The sequence below is a fragment of the Orbicella franksi genome, chromosome 3, assembly GCF_964199315.1.
Source record: "Orbicella franksi chromosome 3, jaOrbFran1.1, whole genome shotgun sequence".
NCBI classification, from domain to species: Eukaryota; Metazoa; Cnidaria; class Anthozoa; order Scleractinia; family Merulinidae; genus Orbicella; species Orbicella franksi.
Genome location: NC_138147.1, coordinates 15,862,727 through 15,876,121, shown reverse-complemented (window position 1 = coordinate 15,876,121; position 13,395 = coordinate 15,862,727). Strand labels below are relative to the sequence as shown.

At 38.8% G+C, this 13,395-nt stretch overlaps 1 long non-coding RNA gene and 1 pseudogene across 1 annotated transcript; both read right to left on the bottom strand.

Moving 5' to 3' along the window:
• Positions 1-6,328: 6,328 nt before the first annotated feature.
• LOC145481486 (uncharacterized) lies at positions 6,329-9,863 on the bottom strand. The gene is made up of 2 exons (XR_014048647.1): positions 9,850-9,863; positions 6,329-9,284 (listed from the first exon to the last, which is right to left on the bottom strand). It is a non-coding gene; the product is annotated as an uncharacterized LOC145481486 (long non-coding RNA).
• A 1,696-nt stretch (positions 9,864-11,559) lies between these two features.
• LOC145481485 (uncharacterized) lies at positions 11,560-13,337 on the bottom strand (annotated as a pseudogene).
• Positions 13,338-13,395: the final 58 nt, after the last annotated feature.

The window sequence follows — 13,395 nt, the reverse complement described above, 5'->3', positions numbered from 1 at the left end:
AAATGTTGTTCATATCTATAATTTGCTAATACATAAGCTGAAATAGAAAATTAAAAGAACAATTTCAGTATTTGAAAAAGGCAAACTTGAAGATTTCTCTTAGGAGGAAAAGCCAGCTTGTTGTTTCATGTTAAGTCTTGACTGATCCCTGCTGCTAGGGTTTGGTGTTATCTTTTGCTGTTTCATCTCGAATCTGATTGGTCACGAAACAAATATTCCAGAAAGTTTCTCTGGTGCTCATGGTTTTACGGGAAAGACTAAATCATATTGACCCTTTCCGTCAAGTAATATGAATATACAAGCTTGACTTCCACGACTGACATGGTTTACAGTACAGCTCATGAACATACTTTAGAATGTTACATGTGCAAAAAGCTCGACGCAACGTTTTCACAACCTGTGTTTACCATGCAGAAACATTCAGGCGGAGCTGTCAAAACTTGACATGTTCACACTCTAAACATTAATTGGTTCAATTAAAAAACACGACAGTTTGTCTAAACAAACTTGAATGTTTTATGTGTGTGTAAGACGGCCAAAACGGTCGACGTAGTTACGACAGATACGAGTGTACGATTTACGAGTTTATTGACAAAAATAGCGGAGACAATAACAAAATAAACAGGAATGAGTAACACTGAAATACAATAAACAAGCTAAAATAAGCCTGATGCTAATAAAGAGTAAAACAAAACAAAATAAGCTAACTTAGCTAGGAAATAACAAAGTAATTTGGTGTAAATAACAAGACAATTTCAATAGGAAGATTGCATGACAAAAATAAAGAAACAGGAAACTGTGTGACAAAAACTGTCAACAGTTGTTGAGTATTACATGAAATGCAGAACTAAAAGGTTCAAGTTACAGGATTACACAATAGTGCTAAGCTGTGTACAAGCTAGTCACACAAGTAATTACAGTGATAAAAACAGGCTACAAAACGTATAAAGGAACAGAAATGAATTTGGATTTGTGCAAACAATCACAAGTAATCAACAAGGATATGTGGTAAACGAAAAATACAATATTTACTAGCAAAAACTATAAAACAAAGGAACAGAGATAAAGCTACATGCTGTGCTGATTAAAGGTCAAGAAAACTAAGGATAATACTACACAAAAACACAAAACTAGTAAAGGCAACTACATAGCGACTGCTAATTGAAACTTATGGGCGGCCGTCACCACCAACAATACAAGATTATTAAACGGCACAGACAAAACATAAATGGTTTAGTGATGGTTTGCGAAATGGAATAAATGATTGACAAATGATACTGTCTAAATACAAATAGATAGGTGTTCTTGTGTTAAACAGTCTACTAAAACAGTAAGTGATTTAGATAATTTAGAAATGGTTCAGTCACCGATATCAAAATGGAACAAACTAGTAACAATCAGTTTATTTAAATGAGAATCCATCTGACTACAATACATGGAATGATCAGGTCTGACAACAAACGGTCATGTGTTCTGTTTCAAAATGGTGTAATTAATGGTGGGACGGTCAAGGTAATCGACAAATCATTTAATTCACCAAGAAATGGTTCAACTCACCGACCAATGGTTTAGTGTAGTGCCAACTGATTTAATGCAGACACAAACAGTGCAGTACGAAGTCAAATCATTTGTGCCAATAACAAATAGCTTAACTTAATGTTGAGCTGTTCAGTCATAGAAGGAATGGTCCAGTGTAATTAGAAATGATTGAACGAAATTAAAAGTGATCTAGCGTGGCACGAAACGAAACAACCTTCTTTGCATGCCGAACCGCAAAAAATACAACAGTGAAGTGGACAGGTCAAGATTGAAATGGTTCAGTCAATGTGGGGTCTGACGTAATACCATCATATTTGGCCCCAAATAAGCAGAGTGAATGACCGTGACACGGGTCACACCAACTCAGCAAGCTTGGCGGACAACTTCGGTAAGTTTGCTTCGTTTTATTTCATTTTGCAATGCATTTCTGTCCAGAAGATATGTCTTTGAGAGTGCCAGAGGGAACCTGGAAGTTATGGCAATATTTATGAGATCGGATAGGATATTATATCAGGGTCAAAGAAGGTTAAAGTCACGAGCCTGAACTCAAAGGAAATGTTTACTCACCGTCGTTCTTTGTCTTGTTTCAGATTTCATTTCTTTGGACTATTTTCCACTATGGTACGGATTTTGCTCTATATTTTAACGCTATGTTTTAAATTAACAATGTTGATTGCATAGATATATGCTCAGGCAATTCAATCACATCAAAACGATTGTCGTCGGAAATAGTGTAACAAACAACTGAGCCGCTTATTCACCTCTTTGCTGATCTTTATCTGAAATATGTGGTACTTGGCAATGCTTTGAATGAAAACTTTATTCACTTTACTCTGAAAGTTGATTGTCGTTAAGATACCTTGGTTCTTGGTCAGTCGCTTTATACGAAAATACTAGTCCATTTTGAGGGGGTCAGGATGTACATTTTTTTCGTACACTGCTAATTGTCGCGCATGTGTTTTTCTTTTATCATTTTCTAGGATATTTCTTGACACTATTTTTCTTTGCCTGAAATTTTTCTCTTGCTAATTCCGGCTATGAATTTCTTATTTTACGATGACTGCAGAAATTCTTGTGCGCTAATTGGCTAATTTTTATCGTCAATAAGTGGACAGACACTAGAATTTATGATTTATAATTTATTGACAGTTCGTTATCAGTTTTTCATGCATCTGTCCTGTTATTGATCATGAATTTTGTCATAACATTGTCAAACTAGCTGTGGATACAAGAGGCAATAGCCGAGTTGATCCGCAGACTACTTTGACAATGTTATGAGGAAATTCAATGTCAATAACAGGACAGATGCATGAAAAAACGAACGTCAATTGTTAACTTTGTAATCCTGTATAGGAGAAAAGATCGCGGCTGTACATTCCGTCAAGTACAATGAAAGCCATATTTTCGCAGTATTTTCCCTTTGCTAACCAGATTGTGTATTCTAAGTTTGAAGGTTTTGGAACGTTTCCGTGACTTTTTATGAGCGCTGTTTAACTTTCCATGCGCTAACAATTATGGGGAAATGTACCAGTTGCCATCTTTTTACCTACGGCGGATTGCTCAACCCCCTCCCCTGTCATCCCCTCCCATACTTGCAAAATAAATATGAACTGCATCACAATTCGTGCTATAAAGAAAACCATAGAGAACGCGGTAGGATAACGCTTGGTCAGGGAGGAAAGAGAATTTTAAAGCCATCAACTCCTTTTGATTTTCTTCATTGAAATTTGACCTATACTCTAATCTTAACACTCAGAATAATGGGATGGATTTCCAACAACAACTCGCGTCAGAGCTGAAGGCAATTATTGAAGATCTCGAAAGAGGAGATCGGGGTCGTGGGTCAGAGCCAACTGCTATGAGACTTGAGACTCTCATTGAAACTGCGCTTCTCAATGGGGATATTTCCTTAGAATCTGTGGACTTGATGAATCAGGCTCGTCAACAGTTAACGACGGCTTCATATGGGGAAACATCATTCACATCGTATCAAGCACCCATTCAGAGTGGAGAAGGACGTGGGAGACCTAAATTTGTGATTCCTGAGCAACAGCTCGTGTTTTTTAAAGGTAATTCCAAAATGAACAAAATAAAAAAAGTTATGTTTTCTACAGTCCATTTATGTTACACGCAATGACAAAGACCATGAAATTAATTTTCTACAGAAAATCATTTCAGCCATCAAGAGATAGCTGCGATGCTAGGTGTGAGCAAGCGTACAGTTGAAAACAGGATTGCGGAGTATGAACTTGCCAACCGGTCCCGCCACAGTGATATCGACGATGACATGCTGGACTCCTTTGTTAAAAATATCATGGTTAACTTACTTAGGTCTGGTAAGCCTTGTAAAAACATAATGCATAATTATTTACAATATAAATCGAATGGCAGATTACTAGCCATGCGCAACATATTTAAATACAGAAATATTTTATTTTATTTTATCTTATTCAGATAAAGCAATGTAAAATGTAATCCCCATCAAGTACAGGGCCTGTAAATCCCACGGAAAGGGTAAAAATAGGACACACCGTAAGAGAACATCGTCCTATGTCTCTTCATCGTGCCGTTATCCGATTTTTAAATTGTAATTTCCTGAAAATTTTCCTCAAAAGGATCACGTCCTTTGTTGGTTACAGTTTCTCTTCTGTGCATTCTACTTTACCACTTCTGTTAATGACAAATACTTAGCTAGGTATAATTTACTTTTGAATCTACAGGGTTGAAAACTATAGAGGGCTATCTACATTCACAAGGAATACGTGTGCAGAGGGCGAGACTAAGAAGCGCTGTCAAGAGAGTAGACCCTGTCGGTCGGCGATTACGAGCCATTAGACCCATTAGAAGACGGGTTTGTAATGTCCATTCCCCTCTTGCCCTGTGGCATATGGACGGAAATCATAAACTAATATGGTACCTATTCTTCGTCTAAATAATTGACTTCTATTATGCGGCTCATGCTGCCATAAAACAAGTATTTCATGTGCTGCGAGATGACTTCCCGTAATTTCAATGTTAGCAGCCAGAAGTAGCTAGGCTCTTGCTTCCTCTGCTTATTGATCATTTGTATTTCACCAATTGAACGGCACCTTGGATTCCATTACTATTCTGTATTAATTTGCATGCTAGGTGGCGATTTGTGGTTCATGGCTGCATAGATGGTTACAGTCGCATGGTCGTATACTTGAGATGTAACACAGACAACACGTCAGCCACAGTTGTGAAACTATTTGAAGAAGCAGTATTCAAATGGGGGCTACCCTCCGAGTAAGAGGCGATATGGGTGTCGAAAACAGAGATGTAGCTTATTACATGCTGAATCACAGTGCAAGAGGACCTGGCAGAGGAAGTTATATAATGGGAAGAAGTGTCCACAATGCCCGCATCGAACGACTTTGGAGGGATGTGTTTCAAACAGTACTTTCAGTCTTTTAAGATCTCTTCGTTTTTCTTGAAAGCTGGGGATATCTCGATCCGGACAATGAGGAGCATTTATTTTGCCTTCAGTATGTATACAATCCAGTTATCAACAACTGCCTCAATAATTTCAGTCTCTCTTGGAACAATCACAAGATACGCACCGCAGGTCACAAGAGCCCCCTGCAGCTCTTTATTTTGGGGATGCAACAAATAGGGGGTGAAGGCGGCACATTAGCATCGGAATACTTTGAAATCTTGGATGAGGTTAGCACTACGGGGAAATCTTTTTTTTTTTAAACATGACATCGACAAATCTGGGTGGTACTCTAAATCCAGTTTGCGTGAAGAAATACACTGCATGGCCAAAAATTATTTTCATTTCTCATTGGCATTAACGAATTATTTTTCAGTTATTAAGAATAACTGAAATAAAAAGTTGAAAGCTGTAAATACTTTAGTAAGTCTTGGTGGACTAGCACATATGGTTTTTAGGTTCCTTTCTAGTCTTTGCCACAGGCGTTATTTTTGATATTTAGTGAAAATGGATGAAATAAAATTAGCAAAAAACGTGCCGAGTGCATTGTTGGGATATACAAGCATGCGGGAATGTCTAAGAACACGAAAGAGAGAAGTGCTTCGCGCAAGTGCATTCCCTCAACAATACACTTGGAGCGTTTTAATATTACTTTAATAATGCATGTGAAGTAGGGCACGTGCTCTATTGGAGATATAATGCATTTTACCAATCGTGGCGCGCTGAACTCTTCGAACATTTTGCAAAATGATTTAAACGCACTTATCTTGGTAAATGTTACTAACTCAGTAAACAAACACCACGCAAATCTTTTTCAGAGCGATGTTTCCACGTATGGAGTAGACCCTTTGGGGACACTTCCGGAGGAAAGTGAAGAGGAAGGTGTTGTCCCTCAAACTGTGTGTCCACTGGACTCCAATTCCTTGCTAAGTTTTAAAGAGAGAATGTCAGGCGTTCAGGGAGAAGACAACTGGGATATAGCACCCTATCTTCAAGCGATAGACATTATTAATCAGCTTAAAACCTAAGCAAGCAGTTACCATGCCGTTTTATCGTATGGACACAAAGCCAGTTATTTGTATCGTTTCATGTTATCTTTATTGATTTCTCTATTGCTGTTATTAATGGACCGCAAACAGGTCACTTAAGTGTAAGCAGCAAACCGCACTGAAAGGTCAACAAGGACCATGTTACCGACAATTTTCTGATAATGGATTGCACTTGCGTGGGTCTATTAAGTACCATTTACACAAGAATTAAATGCTACCCAAAAAGTCGGAATTAAATGCATAATCAAAGAACTCAACTTTTCTCGGGACTTTGGGGCACCTTGTCTCCAACAGGCAAAGTGAGCTTGTTTGTGCACGTGTTACTTGTTGGCAGGCATGATATCGCATAAGGAGTGAAGACAATATGGGGATTTATTCCATATCCCAATACAGGTTCTGCTTCACTGCCAGTTACAAACTTCATCACTTTTCCCAATGTAACAGATCCTCTTCTTCCAGCTGTAATGCAAATTAAAGTGTTTTAGACCTTTGTTATGATTTCATTTGCCACAAATCCTTAAGCCCACTTGTATACAGGTACAATACAGTTTATTACGCATCCTCTTTCTACCATCAGGACCATACCCTCGGGTGCTCCCTTGTCTGAGACCTGTTTCCTGGGCATTAATAAAGAAAAAATGGATTAACTGTCTATGAACAAGAGGTCCATTGTCGGTTTTATCGAAGTATTAAATTTTCTCGTGAACGCTCTGGTTCATTTCATAATTTCATGCCTATTACCTGGCAAGGCACCCATGTTGATGGTCAATACAATCCTTTTTTTTCGAGATATTTGCATAAATATAAAGTTTAATTCCCAGAGGACCACCAACATGACCGCCACGACGTCACATGCAAACCAAAAATATCAAGGTCTAGGAGTTATATAGTGAGTATAATAAGCGATTATTATTTTCACACTCTGCCATTTACATGTGACATCGTCTACTTACCTGAAACTTCCTTTAGATAATTTATGAAGGTTCTGTATACTTTCTCTTCCTCTGCCCGGCTGTTACTGCCTTCTACAGAGAAACGCGCATGAAGCAGTTTGACAACATGGGGGTACATCAAAGGCCGCACTGCAGTTTTCCTCAGCAGAAATATGAGGCATGGTTTTCTATTGACCAGCTTTAACCAAGTGGAAATTATGCATGTTACCGAGTTTACATATACAGCTGATCAAACTAAAAAAAACTTCTATATTTTGAAGGAAAGCTAAAATCATGATATCAAACTTCCCAAGAAGTTGACATGTGTACGTAACAAATTTTCTGGAGGTCTTTGTCCTTGAGTTAGCGCAAATCTTTGTAGCTACAGTAGTGAATGAGCTTGTCAACCTTACAACCTACCACATAAAGAAATACCCTTCGTTGACGTTTAATACGTCGTGACAATTTGTTATGAATATATGTACATAACAATGTTGAGTTTTATAAGGTTAAATATATGTACCTCAATTAGGCCAAATTTTGCCAGTCCTGATTGGAACTGTCTTTCCGACTCTCTTAGCGAAGCGTACTGTCCGTTAAGAAGTGTTTGGAGCTGTTCCTCTTAGAAAACAGGGCAACGGTCCACCCTGTAGCATACTGAACCCTGGAAGTGAAGAGAACATTCAGTCAACACTTATGTGGTTTTGATATGTTTTTAGTAATTTAACTGATGAACAATCATAGGACAAAATGCGAAAAATAAGGCTTAGTTAATGGTTTCTTTATTCCTTGGCAGCTGCGACTTGAAAATTTATCTACTTTTGTAGTTTGACACTTTTAGATCTTTCAGTTCCCCAGCTCATATATATTTCTAGCCTGAGACATTGAATACAACTCAAAAAATATGCAAATACTAGTAAAAAATCATACATGTCATAGTCATTCGTATTTACCGAATATTGGACCAGCTCCATAATAATAGTGCTGTCTTAAGGGTGCCACATCGTTCGTCAGTTCGTACTCTCCATCTTGACTTCCGGATTCTTGGAAGAGTTGTTCACGAACTTCTCTTGTGACAGCCCCCAAAAATTCTTTGCGAGGTCCTCCGTAATTGGCAGCCTCCTCGCCAATAAATGTCACTTCTAACGGGAAACTGATATCCTCTATGGGAGGCTCTGTGACAAGTTCCGCCATAGCATATTTGTAAATATTCGTGACACGAAGATCTCAATTGTCTTTCCTTCGCACGGGGTGTCTTCCCTTTCAAGATCGAGAGGTCTTCCTCTGACAAAATAGGCCCTGTACTCTTTGAGTACTTTCACCGGTTTGCTGCAGGTGGACCTTATTTGTGAAATAATACACATGTAGTTAATCTCAAGATCACGCAATAGCTTTATTAATACGGTTCCCAGTGTTCCTGTGCTTATACCACAAATCTCTTGCAACAAGTACTTCAATAGGATCACTTTTCATTGAGTGATCTCCACACCAAACCGAAAGGATTCCTCTTTACCTTTGAGTTTTGTCTATCTATTTCATATGTCCCGCACCAAAAATTACCGGTTCTAACTGTTGTCCTCCCTGTATACCTGTCCTCAGTTTCTGTGTATAACTGGGACTAGATGTGATCTCTCTATATTAAGGAACACTTTTTTTGTTTATCTTAACTGCTATCCTAACCTTAACACCACACGCATTCTCCTACACGTTTTGGCTTTGGACCGTCTGTACCCATATCAGACTACATGGTGTTACTCTAGCGAACTGTTTCTATCACCTTCGGCACTGCCCACGTGTACATGAAAAAAATATTTCATAGAAACAATAAGGAGGAACTCCCTTTACAACATCACGCGGTCTGAAATGACCAACCATAAATATTGCCTCCTAACAGCCCCTCTAAAGGAAAAGAGGCAACTCTAAGTCAACATCCCATGATTCCATGTATTTGCTCTTACATTGATGCTAGAGTCTCCTCGAGCGCCTTCCTTCTATGTTGTTCGAATGGCATTTCCTCTCTGTTAAAGATAATGAAAATTCTCTGATAAAGGAGCCGTTCTCATTTGTCATTCCACTTGACTTGCAAGGGTATGTGAACTGAAAATATATTGAGAAAACTAAATTTACAAGATAAATTTAAACTTGCCCTTTGCCTGAATCTGTAGAAATGCGCATAGTTTCTTCTTGATTTCCATCTCTTAAATTTGAAAAAAGGCCGTGCCCTTGCTAATGTTTTCCTGTGGTAACAAAGCACTTATTTATTTTGTTATTGATCGTTGCCTTGTTTTTCAATTCAATAAAGAGATAGACCTACCGCTCAGCCCCTTTAGAGGTGTCGTCTTCTACGGGAACAACCGCGGGACTACCACTATCACTGAAAAAGGCATTCAATATTAAATAAACAAACTAACTAACTAATAACATAAACGAACTAACGCACGAATGCATGGATGGGTGGATGAACGGATAAAGGGATGGATGAACGAATGAATGAACGAATGAAAAAACGAATGAATGAATGAACGAACGAATGAACGACTGAATTACAGTAATAATGATTTCATGCGCTGCCTTGTTTTTCAATTCAGTATAGAGAGACCTACCGCTCAGCCCCGTCCGAGGTGCCATCTTCTACAAGAACAATTCTGGGACTACCACTATGACTGAAAAAGGCATTCAATATTAAGGAAAGAAATAAAGAAACAAACAAACAAATAGAAATAAATGAAATAATAAACTAACTAGCGCACGAAGCAGCATGGATGGGTGGATGAACGGATGGATGAACGAATGAATGAACAAACGAATGAACGACTGAATTAAGGTAATAATGCTTGCACGTGCTGCCTTGTTTTTCAATTAAGTAGATAGAGACCTACTGCTCAGCCTCTTCCAAGGTGCCGTCTTCTACGGGAACAACCGCTGGACTACCACTATGACTGGAAAAGGCATTTTTGATATTGAATAAAGAATTGTTTGTTACATTTGTTGTTTTTCTTTTGACACAGAGGTGAGTTAAAACAGATAAGAAGATAAGAATATATGGAGCACAGGGTACCAATTCAATGACACAGTGATCAAGTTGTCCTCAATAACTCCATCAATCTTAGTCTCACCTGGTGTTAGCCCTTCCCTGATCTTGGGTATCCAGCATTGGCGGGAGATCATCATAATCATCCTGGAGAGTGAGAATATATATTTACGTAAAGGAAGGAGTGCATATGTCGCATTCAGTGGAGGATTTATCACACTTTCAGTATTGAAGATATGTCATCACATAACCTCATTTCCGCATGTCTCCATATGGCGGCGCATTGTTGACATGGCAACGGGCATCTTGCATATCATGCAGTCCTCATATTGATCTCCCCAATCCAGATTGCTATCGTCTAAAGTAATGTCAATCTGCGCTGGCGTAATGTAAATACGGCCAGTGCCAAAGCAACACATCTCTTCTGTACTGCAACTTCCGTATGATACGATACTTAGTTCCGTGCGAGACTTCTCTTTCATGGTGAGAAGTTCAAACCCCCCACAGAATTTTAAAGGTGTGAATGCTCTGAAACAAAAGGAAAAAGGAAGTGCTGACTGTTTGCGAAACCAACACACTGCTAGAACGCTCAAGTACATGTACAACCTTTGCGCAGGTCTTGACAATTTCTTCAAGGTATTGTCTAAGTACATAGGTGACACGTTTAGTAGCACAAACTGTGCTTACAATCATCGTGAAAATGGATGTGGATTCAACCAGCCAGCCCCCAAGTTGCCAACGCTAGCTTTGTGCACATATCTCTTTCTTGTGTGTTGACTCTGAATCAATTTACGTACTCACTTTATGGAAGCTCTCAGTCTTAAGAAGTGCACAGATTTTCTAACTATTTTAGCTTCATAAAATTCACATTAAATTAACGAGTATAATACGAGCGAGATGCACAAACACAGAACCGGCACTTACTCGTACAAAACTGACTTCACGCTTTCTGCGTCAGCGGTAATGGGAAGAAGAATTTTCTTTTCCCCCAATCCGTTGCCTTTAAGGCGTAGCTTTTGGGCTGTAGAGGGAACTGTATCCTGCTCTCTATCAGAAAGACAAACGAAAGTTCCTATGATAGTTCGTTCTGAAAGAGAAAGGAAATGACATACTTAAGTTCAGTTTCAGGCTTGTAATACAGTAAACACCCACATATAAGAACACACAATTTCAGAGGTCGGACTGATTGTGTTCTTATTTATCGGATGCTTAGTGAAAAATCAGCCTCAGGATGTTCTTAAATGTTCTTAAATTTTTTTAAATTCAGTGCTGTACAGCATAAAAAATGTTGCTAGAAATTTTAATCATGTTTTTGGACAATTACATAAATTGATGGAACAATAATTAAAAACCTAATGTTCAAGTAGGTCTACTGTAATCAGTAATGTAACAAAACAGTAACAAGAAGGGTGTATGTATAGTTCTGTGGCAGATCCATATGCTGCCCCACCCTTGAAATGCCTAAAGTAGAGGTCCACTGTACATCTGCAAATCTGAAAGTCTGATTTACTACTGTGTTGACATGTACATCAGCAAAACAATAACATTAAGGGTTTGTACTCTTGTTATTGTTTGTAGATCTGTAACCCAAAAGCCAGCTGTGCATCTTAAAAACTGTATTCATCCAAGCCCTGGGGAGAGATTTTCTTGTCTCCTGAGCCATCAGTTGTCATTAGGCAGCCGGTCTTTTCAAAAAGCCATCTTAGAAAGTCTTTGCTTTCTTTTAGTTCACTCCAGGCTTCCCCAGTCCATTGAGTCATAAGTATTCGCCTGTCCTTTGCAGAAAGTCTATCATGCCATTTTTCAAGATTGTCATCTATCTCCAACCACCTGTCCATTGCAGCAGCAATTTTCACTTTCATCATCCTTCCACATCTTGCATCAATTGGCTGAATTTTATCAGTATGGTTTTCTGGTAGCATGTACACAGAAGTACTGATTTCATTCCTACATGTCTCGTGGAACTCTTTGGTTTGTTGGAAGGACACGTTGTCTGCAAATAACACCTTTTCCTGGTCAGTTTTTCCAACCCCAGGAATGAGTGTTTTCTTGCACCATTGCATATTTGTCACCTCATCCATCCAGGCATTTTGCTGGAAATACACATCAACTCTTTTATCATATTGTTCTTTCTCTTGAGAACTAACATTCCCTTTCCCTCTAAACACAAGGGAAGGCTTTACATTCTGTTCTCCTTCACCTCTTATGCAAAGTTGCAAAGTGGCTTGCCTTTTATCCAGACCTGATGATGGTTGTGCAACCCAGACTTGTTTATTGCCACGTGAGTCATAGGTAGTCCCTTAGTCCACCACGAATGGAAGAGGAACCTGGTCCACATTGTACCTGTTTTCAGGAGTCCACCTGCCATATTTGGGGTCAGTCATAGTTGATCTGTTCCGCCTCCTCTGTGTTTTCAGGGATTTCCTCAAATTTTGATGGAACTTCTGGATGGTTAACCTACCATCATCAGCAGAGTTTTTCTTCTTGTTTGTTCTTCTTCTCAGTACTATATCGTGCCTTTTTTTAAACCTTTGGAACCAGTTAGAGCTTCCTTTGAAACTTTCAGCCTCCTTTTTCCCATAAGTCATCTCAATTTTTGCCTTCATCTTTTTCCTGAACCACAGTTTTGTAATCTTGCATCCAGCTGCTCTACGAACTTTGAATTCAGCAATCAATAGATTAGCTGCAAGTGGATACCTCTCACTCTGCTTCGATCGCCCAGCCACAATTTTTCTTCTCTGCCTTGCATCTCTTATATTCCCAGAATTTTTTCCCTTTTTATTTAGTTCTAGTTCCTTCAGAATTTGGTTTCTGTTTTTGTTCCACTTTTGAATCAAAGATCGATGAACTCCTTTCTCTTTTGAGACGATGTTGTATCTATGTTTTGATGATTTCAAAGAATCAAAAAGATCCAGGGTTTTCTTTTTGAATTCAACTGTGTACAATTTTCGCTTCTTACTTCCCCTTCTCTTGTTTCCAAGACTTTCGACTTCGTTACTGTCTAGAACAATGGGATCATTACTTCCTGACTGGCTAGCCTCAGGCAATGAGCAATGGGCATCTGCTTCCTTTCGATTGGCGAACATATTCTCTTGCTTTGAACCCTCGTGTGAGTTCTCGGTCATTGGGTGTTTGAATTTCATGTGGCTGTCAAGGTATTGTTGACCTCTGAATGATTTACCACAGACGTTGCATTTTACTTCAGCGCTTTTAGATATCTCAGCTGTCTTTTCCATCGTTGGCGTGATGTCAAGCATACAACCATTCTTCAATTCTACTTTTTTTCGAACGCCACAATTGAATAAAGTCCAATTCATCTTTGTTTTAGCTTAATATATTCAGCTCATAAAAATTCCAAACAGTGAAGTTCAACACACGAGGAAGAACACT